At 40.4% G+C, this 16105-nt stretch overlaps 1 protein-coding gene across 1 annotated transcript in view; it reads left to right on the plus strand.

Annotated features, from left to right (window-relative positions):
• OTOS (otospiralin) overlaps positions 1–16105 on the plus strand; it is a 439145-nt gene that overhangs the window by 137301 nt on the left and 285739 nt on the right. The window contains exon 4 of the mRNA XM_072042616.1: positions 8261–8415. The gene's annotated coding sequence lies outside the window, so the exon portion shown is untranslated. The remainder of the gene's footprint in view (positions 1–8260; positions 8416–16105) is intronic.

Here is a 16105-nt window from a genome sequence, read left to right on the forward strand (position 1 = left end):
ATGGCAGGACCTTGCTTGAAGTAAATTCTTGCCTTTGTAGTTTTCTTCCTTCCTCTACCAGAGAGGTAGGTTAAGACTTTGAAAGAATGCTTCCGTCTGACACAGCTGTGACCACATACGTGTCACAGCTCTGGGTCTTAGGAATGGCATCCTCAGGAATAGCAGATTGCTGAATGAGGAAGCTCGCTGCAGAAATGAAGCAGAAGAATCTGTAGAAAATACTAAATGAGTGAAGTGAAGGTGTTTGCAGCACCTCTATCTGAAATCATTTTTTGAAAAACTGTCGTCTGTCCCCCCCCCCCCCCCCCAAAAAAAAAAAAAAGAAAAGAAAAAAAGGCAAAAAAGGCAATTTAAGAGAATCTTGCTCATTTTGGGCAAATGTATTAGATTCTTAATTAATGCGTACTTCTATGGAAATTTATTCCAGATGTCATTGTCCCATGCAGACAGCTTCTAGACTTGGCTGGAATGGATTGCACAGAAAATTTGATTCAAGTGTGTCAACAGACTAAGCTTAAATTGCCAGTTACTCAGGTATAGCAAGCAAGAGAAGAAGAGAACAATGGGTTTCTCAGAATGGTAGAACCAGGTCGAAGCAGGTTTTCTCCTGCATTTTATGGAGTTTTCAGTCAAACCTTCATGTTCGTTATCTCTGCTAAAGGAAAACATTGGCAGACCCTGAATGGAGCTTATTCTAGTCTGGCAGCTGAGAATGGAATGTCCCAGAAGGTATAGCCCTTCTTGCTTTTCTGTTGGGATGTGGAATAATTGCAAAACTGTGCATGAGATGCTGATTTTCCACTTCAAATTGTGCACCAGGATGTCTTGGGACAGTTTCGAAGGGCTGAATATTAAAGGTTGTGTGGCTAAAGCCCTGATGCAGTTCAGAGAAGCTCAGCAGGGGCTAAGAGTGACAAGAAGCAGCAGCTGTGTGAGGCCATGTTTTTACAGTCTCGGTTTTAAATTCAGGAAAGCATTCAAGGTAATTTGGGCCCCTTACATCTGTAAATACATTGCAAAGTGCTGATTGTGTAAGGAGCAACTATTATCTGAATGGCTTGTTGGGAGGATTTGAATGTCTGACTCATACAGGGAGAAGCATGTTAAGCCTTGGCATGTACCAGATGATTGGAGCTGTTGTTTCTAATTAATCTTACAGTGCACATTGTCTAATCCATGTCGAAGTGAATTATTTCCCAAAGAAATAGGCTGTGATTTCCCATAGGCATCTAAGAAAATGAGATTGCCAGTTCAAAATGATTGTCAGGTATGTCCAGCTTCAGACTCCGTGACAATTCACCCTTACAGTTCGCTGATGATGGGAGGGAGCCTCTTGCTGGAATTAACTTTAAGTGAATTAGTTGAGTTGGATAGAACTCTTGTATTGATGCTGGCTCACACTTAGTGCCCTGGATTTGATTTGGAGTAAGAAGCAAGATTGGACAGCCCAGCTTCTGCTATTGCAGATACAGTTCTGCTTTAGGTTTGATTCATTTTAACCCTGAATTACAGCATTCACCTGCAGGGTTACCGTGTGAATTTTGCATCAGTTTCATCCATTTTCAGTACTTCTTTGTAGACAAATCCATAATTATTTATTGAGGCGTCTTTTCTTTTGTGCTGTCTTTCTTGAAGATGGTTTTTGACACTGTTTCATCAGATACCCACTCCAACCTTCAGCTGAAGAAATTCATTTACCTTGTATCCAACACGACTCTTCATAATACATATACGATAGCCTTAAACAATATCGATGTCCTTTTTATTATTTTTTTCTTGAAAAACTAAGTAATAATAATAATAATAAACACTAAATTAGCTTTCCCTTCCTTTAAGAAACAGGGTGTTGCTGAATGAGACAATGAATGGTAGAAGAATGTGTCACCTAAGGCAGTCTCTCAGGAATGTAAGGTTATTCTACCAATTTCCTCCAAATCAAGATAAACTGTTTGGTGCTGGGAGCAGCAGAACAGTTAGAGGAATTGCACTCGCCCAGTTTAAAGCCACCCTTGCTTTCATGTGGCTAACAGCGCATGGGCAATGTGTATGGACACTGTGTGTGGACTGTTCTGTAAGTGCTCAGCTTAGAGCAGGGGTATGGAAGAGCAGTGATGTACACATGTGCTAAACAGACCATCCAACTGTTACAAGAATTGGCTTCACTTCTCTGGAGCTATTCATGCAAAAACTTGTTAAAAATTAAGGAGGGTGAGCGTTATCTGCCTGGTGTGCCTGGCTGCTTTTATATTTATGGCATGCTGGATCCTCATGGGTTAATCTTTTATAAGTGTGAAGTTTCTTGTGACATGCTTGGCCAAATCCGATGTAGACTTCAATTTGAAGTGAGTGGTGTGTTGAAAAATGAAATGTTTTTGAAAGTTAAATTGCAGTCATTTATATGAAAATGCCTTAGGTAGTTCATTTCACCCCCCAAAAATGTGCTCGTTTTATAGCATATCAATAATTCATGTACGTATTGGTTGCAGACATAAAGCACAAAAATATACATACTTTATAAAGCATAGATTTTTATGAAACAAACATGAATTGCTACTGTCTGAATGATCGTAATGCCTGATTAGCTCCCATACTATTTAGTTTTGTGATGGATGTTCAGGATTGTTCATCCACACAAGAAAGAAAAAAGATCCTCTGCAGTGGTTTGTGAGTGTATCAAAGCATCAGATTTATAGGCAGAGCAAGGCACATGAGGGGCAGAAAAGTTAAACTGTCAGTTTGTTGCGTTCGTGGCAAGTGATTGCAGTCTGGTTTGCTAATCCAAGTTCAGGAATAAGGTACTGAATGTGCTGGATAACACCAATAGACACTTCCTCTGCGTACTAAAATAGGGATCTCCAAGGGGTATTGTATTCATTTGTTGTTTGGTGGAGTGAGGAGTGCTGCCTTCTCCAGAGTGAAGGAGAAGCAAATCCCCCTCGCTCTTAGTAGACACTTCTTAGAACAAGAACTGAGCCCCTGAGGATCACCTGGCACAGCTGCAATAAGGTTAGCCTTGTGTTGGTGCTGTCTCACACTAACACAAGACACTTCTTGATTGACTAAGCATCCTTGTGCCATTAAAGTTAAAATATTCATACAATCAGAGAATGGCCTGGGTTGAAAAGGCCCCTAAAGATCATCTAGTTCCAACCCCCCTGCTCTGGGCAGGGTTGCCAATGACTAGAGCAGGCTGCCCAGAGCCGCATCCAGCCTGGCCTTGAATGCCTCCAGGGATAGGGCATCCACAACCTCTCTGGGCAGCCTGTGCCAGTGCCTCACCACCCTCTGAGGGAAAATCTGTCTCCTAATAACAATTTGTAGCCATCGACAGCCACACTCCAGTCATGGGAACTGTCCCGCCAGGTTTCTGTGATGGCAACTGCATCATAGTTTCCTACTGGCACAGTGGCCTCCAGCTCCTCCTGTTTGTTACCTGTACTGCGTGCATTAGTGTAAATGCACCTCAGCTGCATTTACAATCCTTTTAATGTTAATATCTTAACAGGCAGAGTCTTCCTCCTGCTAACAAAGAGGAGCATCTTTTCTGAGCGCAGGCTTTCCCTGAGAGCACAGCGTGCTGTGGGCCTGTGTCGCAGGAGACTGAATGCTCCGGGGATGGTGCCTGGGAAGTCACTATCAGTGAGCAAAGCCCTGGCATGATCTGAACTCGCTGCGTGCTTCTTACCAGTGGAAGTGCAATCCATGAGGGTGTGTTTGACCCGTTAAGTCAAAGAGCGCATCTGAGGAAGGGCTGGTACCTGCATTTGACCTCTCTTCAACTTAATAGCTGGCAGATACTGTGACCTGAAGAAAACTGAGGTAGTTTTCTGCCTTTCTGCAGTTCTCTAGTTCTCAAGGCAGTTCTCTGCCTTGGTAGAGAAGGTCTATCTGAGGTCTTTTCTTCCAGAGTTCATGTATTGTCTGGCGTGAGGAAGCCCAGATGTATTGATTTGCAAGGCATGCTGTAGAACATTATCTGTGCAAGCATTTCTAGGAGGGAAAGATTAAGACTTATAGGACTGCAGACAGAGAGGGACTTTTTTTTTTTTTTTCTTTTTCCTTGCAGCTCTGAAGTATTCTGGCCTTTATAGGAAATGGCCATAGGAAGTTTGAGTAGATGTAGCTATTTCTTGTATAGGCTATTTCACAGGTCTGATTTTTAACATCTTACAGTGCCATGGCTTAAGTGATGCAGGACGTTTTTAAAAATAAAATAATGATACTGGTAAATAATTGTAAATATCAGGAGATATATTTTGGAGGAGAGGACTGCAATTGCATCTTAAAAGTGGAAAAAAAATATTTGTAATTCTATGCTGCATTTTTGCTCCTGTGGTCTTTTTGTGAGGTGTATTTGGTTTTGAATATGCCTTTGAGGGCTGTTGCATGGTAAGAGAGTGTAATCAAATCACTTAAGGGGTTGATACAGCTTTTTCTGTGGATTATCTGGCTGTGGCTATAATAACTTTTTTTTTCCTTTTTTTTTTCTGCTGGCAAATCAGTGGTGTATGCTGCCATGAAATGCCTGCACACTTAAACTTTATTGCAAATTTAAATTACTTACATTATTTTGTTGGACAGTAATTCCCTGAAGCATTATAAACTGAATCATTAATTACTGTTTCTAATGTGCATGATCCATTGGAAAACATTAAACAACACTCACAGTTTCCTTTATTATTATTGCTCTTTCAGTCCCCCAGGCAACAGATCAGATGGAAACTCCTGGGCAATCTCATACTGACGTTCTGTGCTTCTGACATAGATGGCTATGGGCTGCAGATGTTCACGGGAGCATATGGTATCTGCATACTGTCTTCTGGAGTTATTATGAAATATACTGTTTTGGAGGGGAAAGATAATCTGATCATAAATATTAATCAGTGCAGCTGTATTTTGAATGACTGTAAAAGTGTCATAATGGAATTCCATACTTTTCCTGTTTTCATTCACTGATGTATTTTTCCCTATACTACTTCACAAGTAAAAATCAATTTTTTCAAATAGCTCTTTGGTAAGCTTACATATTACCTAAAACAAGCTGTTTTTTGTTTTTTTTTTCTTTGACACAAACACATCTGAAGATGCATTGTACAAACAAAACATAGTTTTTATCAAACTATTTAAACCAATGGCTTGCCCAGCAAAAACTGCTATCTCATTTTTCTCCAAAACATTGGTAAGCACACAACTGCAGAGTTGACGATTCTACATCTCTTGTCTCTGAGCTTCAGTAGCATGAGGGCTTCAGTAAGCCCTAGCACAGTCTCACTGTTAAGCCAAGGGTGGAAGTTGTTGAATATGACTGTCTGCAACTGTCTATGTTTTTTCCTGAAAAGTAAAGTTTCAAGTAATTTTATTTCCAGTATCTCAGGAAGATTTGATGAAACAAAGTTATTTCTTACTAGGCCTCTCAAAGTGGCTTTGTAAAGCTTGCATATGTGTTTCTCTCTGCTTAAGGTCCCTAGATGTCAAATGTGAACATCTGCAGAGGCAGAGCCATGTGCTTCATGCATCGTGTCACAGTAGCCTCTGTTTGGCTGGGTAATAGCTAGCTGATAGTTAACGTCCAGTTTATGGCTGAGCCGGTTTCATTTGTTTGTGAGATACAAGAATGAAACTGGCACTGATGAGCCATCTTGGTCGTTGCACATTCAGTGGAGATCAGTTGTCTGCAGAACTCATTTCTCCCTTTGCTTTTGTTTGTAGAAGACTTACTGGCTGCTGCAATGTAGTTTTTTGTTGATTGTTTTTTTAATTAAAAACAACAAAAGCAAAAACTAGGGCTTTTTGCTTGGGATACTTAAGAAGGCTAGGCGAGGGTTTGATTCCTTCAGAGCAGTTGCTTGAATTCTCTAAATACTCTTGTTTTAATTTTTGATTTTAATTTGTGGCATTCATTTATGGCTCTGTATGCCTCCTTGTAGAGAATTGTCTGCATGTTCTGCTGTGACAAAATAAACATTGACTGTTGTGTTGTAATTATGCTGCATGATGGCAGAGGATTTGGTTGCTGTCTTATACTGAGGGTGGTAAAAACACATGAGGATCTAGTACCTTCTCATATTTTGTTAGAAGCTGCCCTTCAACATGTTTTCTTTCGTGTTTTTTTTTTTTTTTTTTTTTTTTTTTTTAAGGAAAGTGCTAAGTGTTTCATTATTCTGAGCATACTTGTTGTGAGGTGATTAGGAGAGATTTTAATGCTGTGTCCTTGAAGGACCTCCTGTACTTTCTTAACCCATAAAGTAAGTGTCAATAACTTTTACAGGAAAAGCTTCAGAAAATAGTCAGACATATGTGGCAGTGACCTCAGATTAAGCTGTATCAATTCACAACAGAAATAGAGTTACAACAAGAGCAGGGTCTGTTAGTGCCTGTCACACAGTGATGTAGGTATTGGACCTCTAGCACTGGACCTCAAGTTTTCCAAGTACTGCCTTAAACCTTTTATTTAAATAAAGTAAAATGGGAAGACTGTGTATCTAAAAATCTGTGAGCTTTTTAATTCATGCAGGCAAGAATCTGACAGCATTTTGATTTACTTCAAAAGCTTTACCATGGTATAAGGAAATTAGTATCAGAACCAAATGCTTTTCTGAGAGGAGCCCAAGTGATTCCCTGAATCACCTTGCAGTGCCATTAATTTTACATTGTCTGTAGCTGTTGAAGTCAAATGCAGTAGTATTCATGTAACGGGGTGGGGAGCTTGGCCCTTGGAACACCTGTAGTGAAATGGGGATGGTTTCCCAAAAACTATGTATATGCTTGGTGGCCCTGACTTCATCAGTCTGAAGCTATTGATACCGTGTGGTTGGTTATTAGACTTCTACATGTTCACATAAGTCAGAATTGCAGTGCATGAATTATGGACCAAGTACTGTACTTTACATTTAGCAAAGCACAAATATGTTTATTACATCCCTTCCTAGAACTTAGCTCAATTTAATGACATTCATCACAGCTGAACATAGCTCAGGAGGCTCCACTAGCCGCTTCCTCAGTCAGAGGGGCTCCCTTGCAGTGAAAGTCTGAGGGACGGGCCTAAAGAAGTAGCTCTGTGTCTAGTGGCTTGTGAGCTTCTCGCTGTACTTCTGCTTATTTTTTATAATATTTCTCCTTTGTTATTTATGTTCTTTGAATTTGACCTCATCCTTTTTTCTACATGCTAATAAGGCAATGATTGATGTAGTCCAGCCCAGGCTGATGTGCTCACCTCTGTTTTTACTGTTGATTAGCAGAGAGAGGGGAAATGTGTTTTGGTATGAATATACTGAATATTTTAAGTCTTTTCAATTTCTGCATTGTCTTGCATGATTTTTATTTATTTTTTTTGTATTCTATGGAGAACCATGAAAGATCAGGTATTAGATTGTCTACTGTAGTAGCATTAGAAGCACTGTCAGAATACTGACCACATGCGTCCTTCATCACAGGGGGACCCTAGGTTCGTATTTGGGCACCAAAACATTTCTGTGTGGAGAAAAAAAAAAAAAAAAAAGAGTTAATGATCTCCCAGAGTTTTCTGATTTGCCTCTTAGAGTAATTAAACATAAAACCTGTGCAAAGCCCTTCTCTCACCCTACAATACATACTTGATTTTAGCAGTGAAAGTGAATTTGAAAGGTAGGTAGACTTTTCCATTAATTAATGACTTTAAACAATGACTTGGTAAGTGTGACAGAATGCTGAAATGCTAAATATCTGAAGGGCAATAGTCCTAACTACTTCCCTATTAGAATTCTACTGCTTACATTGTAAAAGGCCTTCTCTGTGATTACTAAGACTGTTACTCCGTTAGTTGGAGAACGATGCAATTGGTTCAATCCAGATATGCTGTGAATAAAAACTTCCCCTGTGGACTTCTCATTTCTCTGGTGAATTTTATAGCAGACTCCAAGCTGCTTAGTGGAGAGGAACTTAGTGGAGCTTTTCAGATGGAGATCTAATTTCAAGGGTCTTGCACTGCCATGAGTGCAGGTTCCTGTAATGAAAATCCAGCAAATCTCACCCCCAAGGCAGCTTCAGGGAAGACTGGTTATATCAGCTCATCTGTTGGACTCTGAAGGTTCATCAGAGTGAGAAATAAAATCAAAGTTCTGATCCAAATTTGAGTTGTTAGCTGAAATTACCAGTTTTCAACTGGTATTCCCATAAGAACATTGTGGAGTAAATTAAATTTATTCATAAACAAGCATCTTTGGGGTTGGATGAGGGAGAAGAAAAATGGTTAAAACTGTAATATTTTTCATTAATCTTTCAGGTGTGCTCCATGGTTAAAGATTTCTTGGCAGCTAACTCTGAAAACTGCTAACCATGTGTACAAGAAGAAATGTTCTGATGAGTGATGGTGGAACATGTGAGGAACATAGACAAGAAAGAAGAGATCAGCGGTTGAATATACTTTTAAAAAGTCATGTAAGTTCCCACAGTGAGATGTCCTGATTAACCTGTGTCATGGTGATGATGAGTGTAGATTTTGCAAAAGCACCTTGGGATATCTTTGAAATGGAGAAGAACCTAGTAGCATAACAAAGTTGCCTAATAGACTCTCTTTTTCCTGTCAGTTCAAAGCACATTCTGTAGAGTCACATAGCATAGCAGGTCTTCCCTGATGCTCTTGGACTTTCCTCTTGGATACTTTTGTTTTACTGAAAATATTTAGTAAGAGTATCTTCAGAAACTTGATGTTTTAGTACATACCAGGATGCAGTTTCCTAACTTAGACAATATGATTTTTCTCAGTAACTCAAAACTAGTTCATATTTCCATTGGCTAGGGAAGCAGTTGTAGCAGGAGGACACTTGTAGCAGGGATCACAGAGCAAAGCAAGCAGTGAATTCCAGTTCGATAACGGATGTCCCAGAGATGTGTGGAAATCCTTTGTACAATTCTAGGCTCTAACAGCTAATTGCATGGGGTTACCTTTGAGGAGAAGATTTGATCATACATTCAACTCATTGTGAACTTTGTTGGCGGTGGGAAGGGGAAGGAAATATCAAGATTATATATTTTGTTATTCCTTTGTTTTTAGCGTTTTACGTAGTGGAGTGAGATAAAGCATAGGAGAGGTAAATCAATTCATCAAATTTGCAAACGAAACTGAATGTGGAGTAATTTGATGCAGGAACACAAGCCATCTCGAGTGAGAAATTACCTGTAATGCTAACTTGCTTGTTGTCTCTAGCTCTGTTGGTGGTCATTAGGAATGAAAATAGCCCAGTGTAACTGCTAGATTCATTTAAGCTCGCAGTTAAAGCCCTTTGTGTAGTTTGAGGTTGAACAGGCACACACATCTACAGGCATTCTTTAACTGTAATTTTTATGCTCTTTTCATTTTACTAATCTGTACCTTTCTAACACAGTTACCTGCCATTATGGATGTTCCCATTTTGCACATATTTTGAGTGACAAGAGATGATACCACAGATCTATGGTACTTTGCACCACTCCAAAAATATCTCTAACCTAGCTGTTTCATTAAAAAATACTAATAATTATAATTACCTTCTGCACTTAGAAAATGTTTCTAATTGACAGCAGGAGAATGGAAGCTTCAGGAATTCCTATAGATGAGAATCTGCTGAGCCTCTTACACGTGTTAACGTCTAAAAATAAAACTACTTGATGGCCTACTTGCTAATATTAATATATATATATATATATATATATATATATATATATATATATATATATTAGCTGGCTAGATCATACCAGTATGTAGTCAAAATCTGATTGGTGGTGTTTTTGAAACATCTGATTTGTAGATCAGTAAAGGAAAAGGATGGTTTTGTATATTTTTGGAGGAAGAATTGCAAGTTATTGAATGCCTCTGTACTTTAGGTGTGATAAATATGTGGGTTTTCTTTAACCATACTTGTACACATACACGTGTATATTAAATGAATTAGGGTGCTGTATTTTAAAAAAATTGAAAAAAAATTCTAAGCAGAGGAGAGAGATTGGAGTTTTCTGGATGCTCGTAGCTACTTAGAAGCTGTGGAATAATTGCCTGAGGTGACTTAGAAGTTAAGCTTGTATTCACATTTTTAAGAAAAGGTACACAAGATTGAAGAAGCTTCTAGGGTGGAGTGTAGCTCCATTCCATAGAAGTTCCCTGGGCCTCCAACCTTAGCTGCTGACCACACCGGGGGAACTTGGTGTGCTGACTCGAAGCGGAGCAGCACGCAGTGTGGAGCAGAGCGGGGGCACCGCGGCCAGGCTCTGAGACAAGATGGGGACTTGACTGTTCCTGTGCACAGAGACCAGCAAGCTGCACATTTGCTACCCAGAGCCAATGGCCTGTCATGTTTCTGACAAAACGCTGTACTCTGGTGAACTCATAATATCATTATAATACCAAAACACACCTCCATCCCAAAAGCTACCCATCCCCGAGGTGCGACCACCCCTCACTGAGCACACACTCTGAATTTCTCAGAGCCTACACCTTTAAACAAAGACGAGAAAACTTTTTACCAGTCGTAACCAAGATATGCCTGACTAGAGTCACTCAAGCTCCACCTAATAGATAGAAAATAACAGAAATGGGCTTAGGGAAGATGCCATCACGAAGAAAGCCTTCTGAGTTCTGGGATCAGTTGACAGGCTGAGGCTCTCTTCCTGCCCCCTGCCCGGGATGCCATGGGGTAAGATGTGACCACTTGGTGCTGCCAAGTGCCCCCCAGGAAACTTAGAAATCTCCATAGTGTCGCTTTATACCTTTTAACACATTTATAGCCAGGCAGTGTTACTCATACTTTTGGTATTTGAATGTGCTTTGCAGGCAGTGAATTTATCACTGGCAATCCAAACAACCTGTGTACCTGATGCTTTAATAAATTGCACTAGATTGCATTGAACTTAGCCATGATAGTTCTCATTGAGCACAACCAAACTCTAAGTGTGGCTGAGGTAGTTCATGGAACGTGACCAGAGTGAGGGTGTATTGTGTTATTTGTGAATCTCTGAGTGTGATAGTTCAGTACCCTGACTGGACTTACAACAGCTAATTGGGCATCACTCCCAATTTCTTTAACGCAGCAGAAGCCAGCATGCACAGGCGTGTTCATCACACTCTAGAGTGTGGAAAGAGCTTGGGCTGTAGCCAGGTGGACTTTGGTGAGGTACTCTTAGGCATGTTGCCTGTTCTTGCTTTTCCTATTTGGCTTGCTGTGAAAAGAGCTGTTGCATGACGTGCAGAACTGCAGTTGTTTCAATGCATTGAGGAACTCATCCAGAGCCCAGGGAAATCACGAACAGTGATGGACAAGCTCCCCTGAGACATTAACCATGCTGGGAGTGGATTTCACTGTTCAGCCTTTCATCTGGCTGTCTTCCCAGTGATGTGAAAGGGAGTTTTGTCTGAATTAGGACTGGTGAGTGCCAGAGGATTTCTCTCTGCTCCAGATCAAGAATGTTTTGTCCGCCTGTTGAAATTGCTCACTGTTGGCAGCCTGATGTACATTTTACATTCTTCCAAACCACAAATCCAGATCAGGGAAGGGCTGAAGGGGTACGAAGTCCAGGAGAACATTGCCAACAAGACAGGGTGAGTAGTTAAGTATCAGTGGAGTTACTTAGCTAACTTTTTCCTATCATGGGTTTAGTACAAAAAACAAACAAACTCTGCTATATTGAGAAAGAGCCACAAACACCAGTGAATTAAGAGCCTAAACCACAAGCAAAGGGTCTGACCGAAGTGACCTGATCAGGTAGGGCCAGTTCCAGTGTCAGCAGGTCAGGGAGGTTGTTGCAGTTGCTGCTGCCAGGGAGTCCCTGCACAAGAGTTACAGAGAAATATCAGTACCCTCTGAGACCTGTGGCAGTGAGAGCTTGCATGCTTTAAGGTACCCAAAACAGGAAATCAGCAGCACTACTGTTTACAAGGAGGAGTTGAATTGGTGTGGTGGGAAAGCTCACTGCAGAACAGATTGTCCGTAAGTGGACACCTGAGAAGCTTTTGTTCTGCTTACGGGACAGGTACAGTTAATTACATGTCAGTGTTGTAAGGTTTCAGAGCTACTTTATGATAGATCTTCACATATTTACCCATATAGTTAGATATGTGACAGTTGGGCTGTTGAAAAGGCTTAAACCACTTAGTATGGATAATTTTCAGAAAATCTAGTTCTTACAGTAAAGACACAGTGGGTTTAATGGTTATCAGGGACTTGTTCTTAATCTGTAGAGTTTGCTGCAAATTAGTTGTTTCAAAATGTTATAATAATGAGCTTTTCTGTAAGATTTGTTTGTATACTGGCCACAGACAGATTTGTAGACCTGTAGGAAGATCTCTAGAATATTTTCATTTTCCAGGTTCTTGATTATGGAAGTCATGGACGAGGTGGTGAGTTGGACAGCTGAGTTCATTAAGAGTTGAATTTTCAGTGGAAGTCAGAGAGGATTTAGGGTTCTGAATCCTATTTTGGTAAATTCTACATCAGTAGGTAAAAGTTTCAGAAGCTGATAGCTACTGTGTGCCTCATTTCTAAAACCTTTTTATGCTACGTAAGATCTGTAAAATTCCAAGTTCACTAAAATATTTAAGTACATACTAAAATCAATCCTGTTAAATCCAGCAGCTAAACCAGTGCGAGTGGGTTTTGAGCATTAACGTATTTTGCTATTAACATATGCTTAGTTTCTTTGTGATAAGCTTTTAATTCTTTTGAAGGTTTGGTTGGGCTCAAGGACAGTGCTTTGTTCCAGATTATTTTATCTGAATGAGCTTAGTCTTCTGCCTATGCTATTCTAGAGCCTTGGGAAAACTGCCCGCCCTCCCAGAAGGCATTTTACATGCTCTGGTGCAAATTCCACCATGTAGTAGGTCCTGTATGAAAGTGCCTTAGCAGTGAGAAAAACACATACATGCTTTTCTTTTTGGTGGAAATGCTGGAACAAGAAGGCCACAAAAGTGGCTCTGTGAATAAATGGAAGGGCTTTAAACATGCTCCTAAGCCTCCTATGAATATGCATGTGGAAACTACTGAAAAGCTGCTAAACTGGTGGGCAATGAGAGAGGTATCACAGTGACGACGATCAATGGTATGAGGCCCAGCCCATTTACCAATAAATTGAATGTCAATAATTTAAATGATGTTTAGTAATGTACAAATGCACAGTTCAGCCAGGAACAACTCTTGACATCCCAGTGATGCTCTGGAGCCCATTCCCCTGAAAGTGGCCAGTTTGGATCACAGGATCCCTGTCTGTTCTCAGCTGGTAGTGCTCCAGGGTATGGGCCTTCAAGCCATGTTTTAGTCCGTGTTAAAGAAGGAAGAACATAAATAAAAGCCACTGAAATGCTTGCTTCTCCTGAATTATTTGCTAGGTCTGATTTTAAAAATGAATGTTTCACTTACCAGTGTTCCCTCAGGTAAATGCTGCTTCCAGCTTTCTCATCTTGTATGTTTGGGGAGTTGTGTTCTATCCCTAAGCCAATTTGTTCAAGGCTGCTTCTTCAGCCTTCTTGTCTGATTTCAGACAATTTTGCCTGATTCTGTAGTTGTTGGCATGAAAACCTCTGATCATTTTGAATATTTTAATCTGTTACAAAGTACGATAAACAGTGGAAATCTCACCTAAGGTGGGGTGGGGGGTGTGAAGGATGAACCCATAAAGCCAGCCTCTTCATCTTCTAAGCTGATTTTATTACTACTGTAATAGGAGCAATTTCACTTAAAAGGCTCTTGTCAGACAACAGTTACTGTAGATTACAGCCGCATAAGAAACAATCTTGGTCAAACACAAATCAGGAATTGCAGGATCATTTGCTAAAAGTTTCCTTCCACTGAAAATGATCAGATTTTAGTCCAATGAGCAATAAAGAGAATTAATTGTCACAGGTGGTGCAACTGTATTAACTGATGTTCTTGAGCAAAAAACTTTTCTGAAGGATTTGTACAAACAAATATCATCAGCCATATTTTAAAATCAGGCATATTTTAAAAAGCAGTAGAGTCTCCCCCTTAACCTACCCCTAAATTTTCCAAAGCTAGAGGGCCATCCTGATTTTCCTGCTTTTCTACTTAGAGACCTTTTTTTACTCCTTGTTTTCTGAAAACTGCCTTTGCTTCTGTATCTCTACACTCACAAATCCCGTCATTCCCTGTCTCTTTTCCTGCTGTATTTCCTGTTCTTGTACCCTCATCCTTTGTTACCCTGACTTCACTGAGCTCCAAGCACACCAGCGTTAGTGTTAGCTTTAGCAGGGTATAGCAGTTTCCAGACTTGTCCTGGGAGTCAGATCTGCTCACTGCATTGTGGGCAATGACTTGCACGTTCGCAGTGCTGCAGTCTCTTTTGCCTGCAGTGATTCCTTGCTCCGTCATCCCTTGCAGACTGCTAGGCAGCAGGGGCTGCAGAGGAGGTGCAAGTGGTTTGGGGGTTTAGCTGATGCTGAGAGCATTGTATGTACTCCAGATTGAGTGCTGGACCTCAGCCCAGCATTGTGTTCCCTCCTCATCACAGGATGTGGTACACCAGAGCCACATCAAGGGAGAAGACTGAGCTGTGGAGTATACCACTGACAGAACTGTTATTTACACAGCTTGAAGGCTGGATGTACATTGCGGATCAGAGGTTGGCCACCCAGTTACAGAAGTTTTCATTCCACAGGCTGTCCCAGGTGACTCAGTTACTACTGATTTTACTATTGTTCCAGTATATACATATAAATCTTCTTACTTGTTGCACTTAGTTAAAATTAAAGAAACAATGGAAGTATTGAAGGTCAGGTAAGATCTAGTCACAAGTTCTGTAACACTGACAATATTTATTTGGATAGCTTAGGCTAGGGGTTACAGAGGATCTAAAAAGTTTGGCATCTGCAGGGGCATGCACTGAAATGCAATAGGACCTTAATGTTGAGTTCCCTTAGAGATGCTGAGAATTTCAGAGAAGTTGTGTTGAATGGTCATCTTTGGTATAACCCAAATGATATGAAGGCTTTGTTTTAGCTCTGATTAGACATAAACTGAAGGTGGCAAGAGATGTAAGTTCTGCTGGTAATATACTATCTGTATGAAGGCATGACATAAAAATGGACCTCGTACAGAGTCTGGCCTTGTGGTTGTATGTGTGGTAGCTACAAACTTTAGGAAATGATTTCTCAATGTCATGCTCAGCAAGCTCTTTTTGCAATGCTAGGGCTCAAGTTATCAGTCAGTGATATAGTCTGATTGCTTGAACAGTTGAGAGTGCTTTAAAATAACTTCAAAAATGTATAAATATAATTTTCTGACATTTGGACTTAAATAAGAGCTCCCTTGCATGACAAGTTTCATTCTGGAGTGAATTTTTACTGCTGAGTTATAAACCCCTGGAGTAGTGGTTTCTAATAAAAGCGCTGACAGACCCTTAATGATAGCAGCACGAATAGTGCTGCTGTAATAAAGAGAAAAAGAGAATCATCAGGCTTGGTGGTTTTTTGTTTGGTTTGGTTTGGTTTTTAATATATAGTAGGCTTTTGAAGAGGATCTGATGCTGATGATATTCATGGGATAGGTAGTGCTAGAGTTATAAAATTGTTGACAAATATATGATCTTTATACAGAACACCAAAACCCCAAATATTTTCATTTGGCAATTCAAGAGCTGCCCATGACAAAGGACCCGGTGAACATTAAATCTTTAAATTATTTATTATGAAAACCATAACTCACAAAAAAAAACCAAAAACATAAGCAATATTAGAAAGCATCTGAGTGGAAAAAATGATTTTTTTTTTTTATTTAGTGCCTGCATTGCATGGCATTTTTCATGTTAGTTATCTGCAGTGCTACACGTTGTTGGTAGAAGCTATTTTTTTTTGTGTTGAAAAGTCATTTACAGAGCAAGATATTAATCTCATGGAAATGAGATGAAATGGCATTCATCGGGCCTAGGCAGATATGTCAAAGGAGTTTTGATCCCGTTCAGACTTCCTGGGTTCAGGACTGACTGAGCAGCACCTTCTGAGGCAGCAGCAGCCATGAGGCAGGAGGAAGGGGCTGGGCCAGGCCTGCTGCAGGCAAGCTGCCTGGGCCTGCGCTGCGGGGAGACAGCCTCCATGTGCCTCTCGCTTCCATGCCGCCACTCTGGGTTTGCTGGCTGCAGTGTAAGGCAA

This window comes from Anas platyrhynchos, chromosome 9 (genome assembly GCF_047663525.1).
Source record: "Anas platyrhynchos isolate ZD024472 breed Pekin duck chromosome 9, IASCAAS_PekinDuck_T2T, whole genome shotgun sequence".
Lineage (NCBI taxonomy): Eukaryota > Metazoa > Chordata > Aves > Anseriformes > Anatidae > Anas > Anas platyrhynchos.